Source organism: Lathyrus oleraceus, chromosome 6, assembly GCF_024323335.1.
Source record: "Lathyrus oleraceus cultivar Zhongwan6 chromosome 6, CAAS_Psat_ZW6_1.0, whole genome shotgun sequence".
Taxonomy (NCBI): Eukaryota; Viridiplantae; Streptophyta; class Magnoliopsida; order Fabales; family Fabaceae; genus Lathyrus; species Lathyrus oleraceus.
Genome location: NC_066584.1, coordinates 115,767,588 through 115,777,643, shown reverse-complemented (window position 1 = coordinate 115,777,643; position 10,056 = coordinate 115,767,588). Strand labels below are relative to the sequence as shown.

The 10,056-nt window shown below is 39.4% G+C and overlaps 1 non-coding gene across 1 annotated transcript; it reads right to left on the bottom strand.

Moving 5' to 3' along the window:
• Positions 1-1,002: 1,002 nt before the first annotated feature.
• On the bottom strand, positions 1,003-1,109 carry LOC127099824 (small nucleolar RNA R71). Its single transcript, XR_007794291.1, has one exon. It is a non-coding gene; the product is annotated as a small nucleolar RNA R71 (small nucleolar RNA).
• Between the last annotated feature and the right edge of the window lie 8,947 nt (positions 1,110-10,056).

The following is a 10,056-nucleotide window of genomic DNA, read 5'->3' as shown; positions in this document are numbered from 1 at the left end:
TCATAGTCTATTCAACAGAGCGAGAGTTTGAGAAAAGGCTTTTAAATTAATAGTGTCTACTGAAAAGATTTATTTTAAAACTACGAAACCAATGAAGATTTGATTCCCTAATTACGACGAACTACATACCGATATCCGCTTATTTGATATTTAATATAGATCTTATTTTAGTTTTATTTTCCCCCCTAATCAACAAAGTATCATCCGCCTTAGCTTTACGAAGTAACCTTAGAAAACGGTGTATCGATTCATAAGTCCCTGTGGGATCCATATATTTTATTACTACGCGATTAGACTATGCACTTGCAGTTAATAACCCAATAGACTCATAAAGTCGCGATCAAGTTTTTGGCGCCGTTGCCGGGGACTTTTATTTAGTCGATATCGTAACTCTTCTGTTACGCTGTAGAGACTAAGGCAATTTTTATTTTTATTTTTTTCTTGTTTTCGTTGATTTGTATGCCACATACTCGCTCACAAGGCGAACCGTATTACTTACGAATCAACGACGTTGAACGATATCTCCGAGTCTTACGACGAATTCGAGAGTATCGTGCTGCAAACAATCTCCCTCCAATTGAAATTCCTGATCTCAAAAATCTTCTTTCTTCGCTGATACCCGAGATGGCAGAACCAGCTCGTGCTCTTCGAGATTACGCCGCTCCATCGCAAGACGAGCCGCATTCGAGTATTGCTCCACCCGCAATCGAAGCAAACAACTTCGAACTTAAACCTTCGCTGTTACAGGCAGTGCAACAGAATCAATTCTCTGGAAATCCTACCGAGGATCCAAACCTTCATTTATCCGTATTTGTTCAATACGCTGATACTGTTAAAGCTAATGGTGTCACTTCAGAGGCAATTCGACTTCGTCTTTTTCCTTTCTCGTTAAGAGATAAAGCTAGAAGATGGCTTCAGTCTCTTCCTTCCAACTCAGTCACCACATGGAATGAGTTGAAGAAAGTCTTTCTTGCCCGATATTTTCCTCCAAGCAAAACAGTTATGTTAAGAGCCCAGATAAATGGATTTAAACAGAAAGATAACGAGTCTCTTTTCGAAGCATGGGAAAGATACAAAGACATGATGAGACTTTGTCCACACCATGGTTTAGAGGACTGGTTAGTAATTCATACCTTCTATAATGGTCTCTTATATAACACAAGATTAACAATAGACGCCGCCGCAGGTGGTGCGCTTATGGATAAACCTTACGCTGACGCTTATCAACTTATCGAAAGCATGGCCCAAAACCATTATCAGTGGGGAAGCGACCGAACAATGGTAGAAAAACCTCAAACGAAAACTGGCATGTACGAGATAAGTAGCCTTGATCATGTTAATGCAAAAGTGGAAGCTCTTGCCCAGAAAATTGAAAGTTTAAATGTATCACCTCCATCCACTGTGGTTGTCGTGACTCAAAATTGCGAAGTCTGTGGAATCCAAGGCCACACCCCTACAGATTGTCAACTCCTAACAGGAATCCAAGCAGAGCAAGTGAACTATGCTCAAGGAAATCCCTACTCGCATACCTATAACTCAAACTGGAATAACCATCCTAATTTCTCATATAAGAGTAATAATGCTTTATACGCACCAGGACAAGCTCCCAGTCAAGCCCCAGCTATACCACCTGGATATCAAAAGTCGACCCCATCTACACCTAACAATGACGTTCCTAGGAAATCCAACTTGGAAATCATGATGGAGAACTTCATAGCTTCTCAACAGCAAACCAATAAAGATTTCTTAAACCAGAATGTACACACTAACGAACAGATTAAACAACTAGCAAGTAAAGTAGATGCCCTGGCTACCCATAACAAAATGCTGGAAACACAAATATCACAGGTAGCTCAACAACAAGCGCCTACTGCTGCCCCTACTGGTACATTTCCTGGACAGCCCCAACCTAACCCGAAAAGCCACGCTCATGCAATTATATTAAGAAGTGGAACAGAGGTAGAAGGACCACCTGATCCAAGGATTGAAAACCAAAACTCTAAAAAGTCAACTGAGGAAGAAAATAAACCTAAGGAAAAGGATGAGAGTAATAAGGAAACCGTAGAAAATAAAGAACCTTATATACCTCCACCGCCTTATAAACCACCTATCCCTTATCCTCAAAGGCTTATTAAAACCAAAGACGCGGGCCAATTTAAAAAATTTGTTGACCTACTGAAACAATTAAACGTCACCATCCCGTTTACAGAAGCTATTACACAGATGCCCTCATATGCTAAGTTCTTAAAAGAAATTCTTTTTAACAAAAGGAAACTTGAAGATAGCGAAACCGTTACACTCACTGTTGAATGCAGCGCTATAATCCAGAATATGCCTCCTAAACTGAAAGATCCTGGTAGTTTCTCTATACCCTGTCACATAGGAAAATTTGTCATAGACAAAGCTCTATGCGATTTAGGAGCCGATATCAGTGTTATGCCTTTATCCATATGCAAGAAACTGGAAATGGGAGAATTAAGACCAACTAAAATGTCTGTACAATTAGCAGATCGTTCCGTTAGATATTCCGTAGGAATTCTTGAAAACGTTCCCGTGCGCATAGGTCAATTCTACATCCCAACCGATTTTATAATTATGGACATAAGAGAAGATGAAGTTACACCCATTATATTGGGAAGACCTTTCTTAGCAACCGCCGGTGCTATCATAGACGTAAAACAAGGACGACTCACCTTCGAAGTAGGAGAAGAGAAAATTGAATTCATTCTTTCCCAATTTTTGAAAGCACCTGCAATAGATGACACATGTTACTTCATGGATATCATAGACGAATGCATAAAAGAAACAGAATTAGAAAATGACAAATTGTCTGACTATCGTGTAGAAGACGGACTGAATCATTGTTTAGCAATAACACCGGATCCTACGCAATGCCTCAAGAAACCAAACCTCGACCTGAAAACACTTCCCAAAAATCTGAGATATGAATTCCTAGACTTAGAACTTGAACGACCAGTGATAGTTAATGCAGACCTAGGAAAACTCGAAACCGAAAAACTCCTACATATCTTAAGAAAATATCCAACCGCACTAGGATACAACATCACCGATCTTAAAGGGATAAGTCCTTCTATTTGTATGCACCGCATTATGCTAGAAGAAGACTGTAAAACTTCTAGGGAACATCAGAGGAGACTAAACCCGATCCTGAGTGAGGTAGTGAAGAAGGAAGTAACGAAGTTATTAGAGGCAGGTATCATATATCCTATATCTGATAGCAAATGGGTTAGTCCTGTACACGTAGTACCAAAGAAAGGAGGTATAACCGTTATCGAAAACGAAAAAGGAGAAATTATAACCAAACGAATCGAATCGGGATGGAGAATGTGCATTGACTATAGGAAACTAAACAAAGCAACCCGAAAAGATCATTTTCCTTTACCATTCATAGACCAGATGTTAGAACGATTAGCAAAACATTCTCATTTCTGTTATCTAGACGGTTACTCAGGCTTCTTTCAAATACCAATTCATCCTGATGACCAAGAAAAGACAACGTTCACATGTCCTTTTGGTACCTTCGCTTATCGACGAATGCCGTTTGGCTTGTGCAATGCTCCTGCAACCTTCCAAAGGTGCATGATGGCAATATTCCCCGATTTTCTCGAAAACATCATGGAAGTCTTTATGGATGACTTTTTCGTATGCGGGCAAAGTTTCGAAGAATGTCTTGAAAACCTAGAAAGAGTTCTAGAACGGTGTGTAAAAGTAAACCTAGTACTTAATTGGGAAAAATGTCATTTTATGGTACAAGAAGGAACTGTTTTAGGACACATCATATCAAATAGAGGAATTGAAGTGGACAAAGCCAAAATAGAAGTAATCGAAAACCTTCAACCTCCGAAAACTGTGAGAGAAGTACAAAGCTTCCTAGGACATGCCGGTTTTTACCGATGATTTATTAAATATTTCTCTAAAATAACTAAACCTCTAACCGGACTATTAATGAAAGATGCTGAATTCGTATTCGACGGTAAATGCTTAGAAGCGTTTCAAACAATTTAACAGGCATTAATATCCGCGCCCATAATGCAGACTCCGGATTGGAATGAACCATTCGAAATAAAGTGTGACGCAAGTGACTACGCTGTAGGCGCTGTTTTAGGACAACGAAAGGATAAAAAACTTCACGTCATATATTATACGAGTAGAACTCTAGATGAAGCGCAGATGAATTACGCCACGACCGAGAAAGAACTTTTAGTAATAGTGTTTGCACTAGATAAATTTCGTTCTTACTTGGTCGGAGCCAAAATAGTCGTTTACACTGACCACGCTGCCATTAAGTACCTCTTAACAAAAAAGGACGCTAAACCTAGACTCCTAAGGTGGATCTTGTTGTTACAAGAATTTGATTTGGAAATCAAAGATAAAAAAGAAACTGAAAACGTAGTGGCAGATCACCTTTCTAGACTAGAAAATCTGGAACCGGAAAGAACATCGATCAATGATGACTTCTCGTACGATAGACTTATAGCTAATTTGGAAGAAAATAGAGCTGATGAACAAGTAGAGACCACCTTGGCTGTATGCGTTACACCATGGTACGCCGATTTTGTCAATTATTTAGCCGCCGGAATAGTTCCACTTAATTTATCCTACCAGCAAAAGAAACGATTCTTCCATGACTTGAAACATTATTATTGGGACGACCCTTTACTTTTCAAAAGAGGTCCCGATGGTATTTTCCGTCGGTGTATACCTGAAGAAGAGATAGAAAGTATAATCCAACATTGTCATTCCGCTCCTTATGGTGGACACGCAAGTACATCCAAGACCTGCTCTAAAATCCTACAAGCCGGTCTTTATTGGCCAAACATATGGAGGGATGTGCATGCCGCTGTCAAGAAATGTGATAGATGCCAACGTACAGGAAACATATCTAGACGTGACGAGATGCCACAAAAGGGCATTTTGGAAGTAGAGATTTTCGACGTGTGGGGAATAGATTTCATGGGACCTTTTCCACCTTCTTTCGGTAACAAGTACATACTCGTAGCGGTTGACTACGTATCAAAATGGATTGAAGCTATAGCTTCTCCAACAAACGACACAGGAGTAGTAACTAAACTCTTTAAGAATATAATTTTCCCAAGATTTGGTGTCCCAAGAATAGTCGTCAGTGATGGTGGATCGCATTTCATATCTAAGATACTCGAAAAACTATTGTTTAAGTATGGTGTAAGACATCGAGTAGCGACACCTTACCATCCTCAAACCAGTGGACAAGTGGAAGTGTCTAACAGAGAAATTAAGCAGATATTGGAAAAAACAGTCGCCACGTCAAGAAAAGACTGGTCATCAAAATTACCCGAAGCTTTATGGGCTTATCGAACTGCTTACAAAACTCCCATAGGAACAACCCCATTTAGGCTTATTTACGAAAAATCTTGCCACCTCCCGGTAGAATTAGAACATAAGGCCTATTGGGCCATTAAAAATTTAAATTTAAACTATAAGGCCGCCGGTGAAAAGCGAATCCTTGATATAAACGAATTAGAAGAACTTAGACAAGACGCATACGAAAATGCCAGAATCTACAAGGAAAGAACGAAAAAATGGCATGATAAGCGCATATCAAGGAAAACTTTCAAATAAGGCGATGTAGTCCTATTTTTTAACTCTAGACTTAAGTTATTCCCAGGAAAACTACGCTCTAGATGGTCAGGCCCTTTCCAAGTCACTAATGTTTTCCCTAGTGGAGCTGTGGAAATTAAGGGAAAATCTATGGAAACATTTATCGTAAACGGGCAGCGTCTGAAACATTATCACTATGATGAAAACAATGAAGACTCGCAAGTCCTGCACTTAGACGTATTGTCTCCTAAACCTATAGATTAACATTTACTAATTTTATGTCGAGCTTGTGACATTAAACAAAGCGCTTCGTGGGAGGCAACCCACAAATTTTTATTTTTATTTCTTCTTTGATTATTCTTTTAAAATTTTATTTAGTTCTCATTCTTCGTATTCTTTATTTTAATTAAATATTTCTTCTTTTCTTTCGGCATTTGGCCAAATCCTGACTAAATTCTTGTTTTTCTTTTCTTTAGTTAACACTAACCTGATGGGACAAATTGATCGTATGGGTATCAAATGCAGAGGGAAAGCTCAGAAACAAAAGTTTGAAGAACTAACAGAGAGAGATGCTACCTAATCTCTATGCTGATGATTGGGCAATGACTGCCCTTGGACTGAGAGAGAGTGTCCTGTATCTGCTGAGTCAAATAGGGTGGGAAACTACACCTATTCGAAGACAATTTGTTACTTACCGGAGGATAACTCTAGAATTCCTTAGCTCCCTGATCTACCTACCCAGCCATGGAAAAGGAATAAGCAGAGGTTTCATTCAGTTCAGGATGTTCAACATGGAGTATCAATTTAACATTCAAGACTTTACTAACCTTTTAGGGTTCCCTACCTCTTTTGATACATTCACCATGAGCCAAGAAGACCTTTTTGAATATAGAGAACTTGAACATTTTTGGGGAAGTTTGACGGGAAATGACGACCCTGAGGAACATGAGTTTCTTTTTGGAAACATTCATAACCCATCATTTCGCTATTTCCACAAAATCCTAGCACACACTCTCTTTGGGAAGAAATCAAACAATACCATAGTATCACGTGACGAACTCTTCATAATATTTTGTGCTTCCCAGAACCGTCCAGTGAATGGTGCCACTTATATGTTGGAAAATTTTGACCGTCTTATTCAGGATGACCGAGCACCAATTCAAATAGGAGGTTTGATAACCATGATTGCTAATGCTATTGGATTGCGCCAACCCATGCTCGACTTGAGCCCTTTTTGTGGCATTGCGCCTATGAGTATACCTTTCCTCTCCAACACTATGTTTATAGGAAACCTAGGGCCTGAAGAGTTTGAGATTATAATTAACAACCAAGTTCTTTGCCTATTCACCCTGCCTAGTCCGATGACTAGCGTTCATAACCGAAATAACTGGCTCTACAACCTGAACGGAACACCCTCCCCTGTTAGATCTACCGAATCCATCAAAGACTATGAGATCTGTGACGACCCAATTCCTTATGCTGAGTCTGACCCACAGACACCTACTGGATACCATGATGTTACCTCTCCACCTCATCCGATCCCGACCGCAGAGTCGGCAATACCTGATCTTAGACATCATCTGCCCGGAACTGATTATAACACCGCCATTCAAGCCTTGATGTCAGAACAAGAAGCCATCAGAAAAGAGTTAACTAATATGGGACATGAATTTCTGGGATACATGAGTAGTATGACAAACCAATTTCATGAGTTGCTACACCGTGTGAATTCCTTTGTTCCTCCGGCCAGAGATCCTGCAAGTGGCTAGAAGTTTTTAGTTAATTAGTTTTAGTTTAGGTTATTTATAGTTTTGTTTCACATTACTTTTAATCCTAGTATTTGTTTTTTTTGCATGTTTGCCTTTTACTTCCAATGTTACATTATGATTATTTTATGAAGCTATTGCATTATTGGTTTATTTTATTTTATTTTATGCAATATCTACAATTATCCATAGTGCTCTTTACTGTATGCTACTTACATAGCCTATTAGAGAAAAATATATTTATGCACTATGATGAGTAGTAGAATACATGGTATTTCTAAAATATAGCAATAGTAAAATAAAATAAACATAAGCAAAACAAAATAACAAAATAAAATAAAATAATGAAAACAATTATGAAGCACCCACGCAAGCAGTGACCGTTGCAAGCTGACTGTGTGACGAGCGTCACACACGCCATCACGGTCGTCACACCAAGTGCCTGTGACGCCCGTAACACCTTCTGTCACGAGCGTGACAGCTTCAGCATAGGTGAACGTTAGTAACCGTTGGGGACACGACCGTTACACCTCTCAACTTTTTATTTTCCCCATTCATTCACCCATTTACTCACATTAATCCACATTTAATTTTTTCTCACCCACTCCCTTTCCAACTTCCAAAATTTTTCCTATAAATACCTACCATACATTTCTCCCTAAACCACATCCTACCATACATTTCTCCATACAAATCCATTTTCATCCCTTCTCCTTCTTTCAACCCACTTATCAATATGGTGGAAAACCAACAATTCGGAAATATCATCTTCCAATCCGAAGATGATAATTATCAACGAGAGCAATTCGAACGATTTCAACAACGAGGTTTCGTATCTACCAGGTATCCTGATTTAAATTGTTTACAAGAATTAGGATTACTTCAAGGTATACAATGGATGCTTAGGCTTGCTGATTTAACCTTTCTTTGCACACACAATCAACCTACCTACCCATCACTCACCCTAGAATTTTTAAGTTCTTATTCCTACTCCACCCTAACCGGTGACGACGAGTACTTAACCGGTACCGCCACTTTCCGCATGTTCAACACCGAGTACTCACTATCCCAGGATCAGTTGAGTGCCATGCTACAATTCCCTGTAGAAGGTCAAGTCCACCCGAGAATTCCTCCGAACTCACAGTGGCCTATAAACGCCTTCGACCTCTTTAGAAAAATATCCGGTGTGGAAACCGATAATTGGGATGCACTACTTGCTTCCCACATACACAATCCAACCATCTGGTACTTTATCTGCATCCTGCAAAACACCATTTTTGGTCGACCCAACAACAGCAAAGTCAATGCCAAGGAATTATTCTTCCTCCACTGCGTCTTTGCAATGGATACAAAGGTAAACGCCGCTTCTTTCTTATTTCACCATATCCGCACCCTATGTGCTCGAGGCCGCCAACCTTTTGTGATTGGTGGATTAATAACCTCCATAGCACTTGGTTTGAATCTAGGGGACCGACTTCAAACTTTACAAGCTCTCCCACCCCTATTTATGGATATAAGCTATTGTCGCTCCATCCGCTTAATCAAAAATAGGGTAGGCGGAAGGTATTATCTTATGGTGAATAACCAAGAAGTCCCAAGCGTTGTTTTACCCAACATTGCCCTCACAGATGTCACCAACCCCGACCGATTCATCTACGACCTTAATGCTCCCGAAGCTACCGAGCCTACACAAGAAAACCCGGCCCTGAACGAGTTTGAAGAAATGGAGCAAGGTGATCAAGGTCTTGAACAACAGTCAGCCCCGCTTAACCCTTCTGATAATGCAACTGGTCCATCCTCCCGACGTCGTCGAAGAAGAAGGCCAACAACTAATGATGACATCATGGATGCTATTGATGCCATGTATGCATAGAATACCAAAGTGATGCAACTGATGCGCCAGATGCAACAGCAACAGGAAGCGAGGAATGCAATAACCGACCAGCGGTTCACCGATTTGCTCAGCAGGTTTGATGACTTAGAGGTTCGTCAACGATCACCGGGGCCGAGAACAAGAGGACGTCAGCAAAATTAAGCATATTTATCTTTTTATTTCCTTTCTTTTCGCTTTTCTCTAAAAACATTGGGGACAATGTTTCATTTAAGTGTGGGGGGGAAAAACATTGTTTCAGTTATCTCTCTTTCAACATTTCTTTTTCAAGTATGTATTTCCCTTTTCATTGTTATTTCCCTTTCTGTTATCAATATATATATAAAAAAAATTATAATATATATTATAAGTTGAATCCCTAGTGTGAAAAATTTCTATTATCTATTCCCCTCAACTTTCTTGAGCCATAACAAAAATTCAACACACTCAATAAGTATAAAGGTTGCTTATTTTATCAAACTTGAGAAAATTTATACAAAAACCATTACCGCCCCAACACTCTAAAAACCTCAACATGTTAGATCAGGCTAAGTACCTATTATACAAATCCCTTGAACTTTTAGTTTTATAGTAACCCCGAGTAGTTTATACGAGAAGTCGGCACCATCCTATTAGCAAACTACGTGGAGAGCCGATGAATATAAGTGAATGATTCCCAAGACAATATATTAGAAAAAGAAAAGAAAATCAGGAAATGCACTAATTAAGTTAGGTGATCCTTACCCGATCATTTAATCCAAAGGTTGTGAATCCTACAAAAACATTGTATGAACGATCCATTGTGGGTTGGTTCAGCGGTTT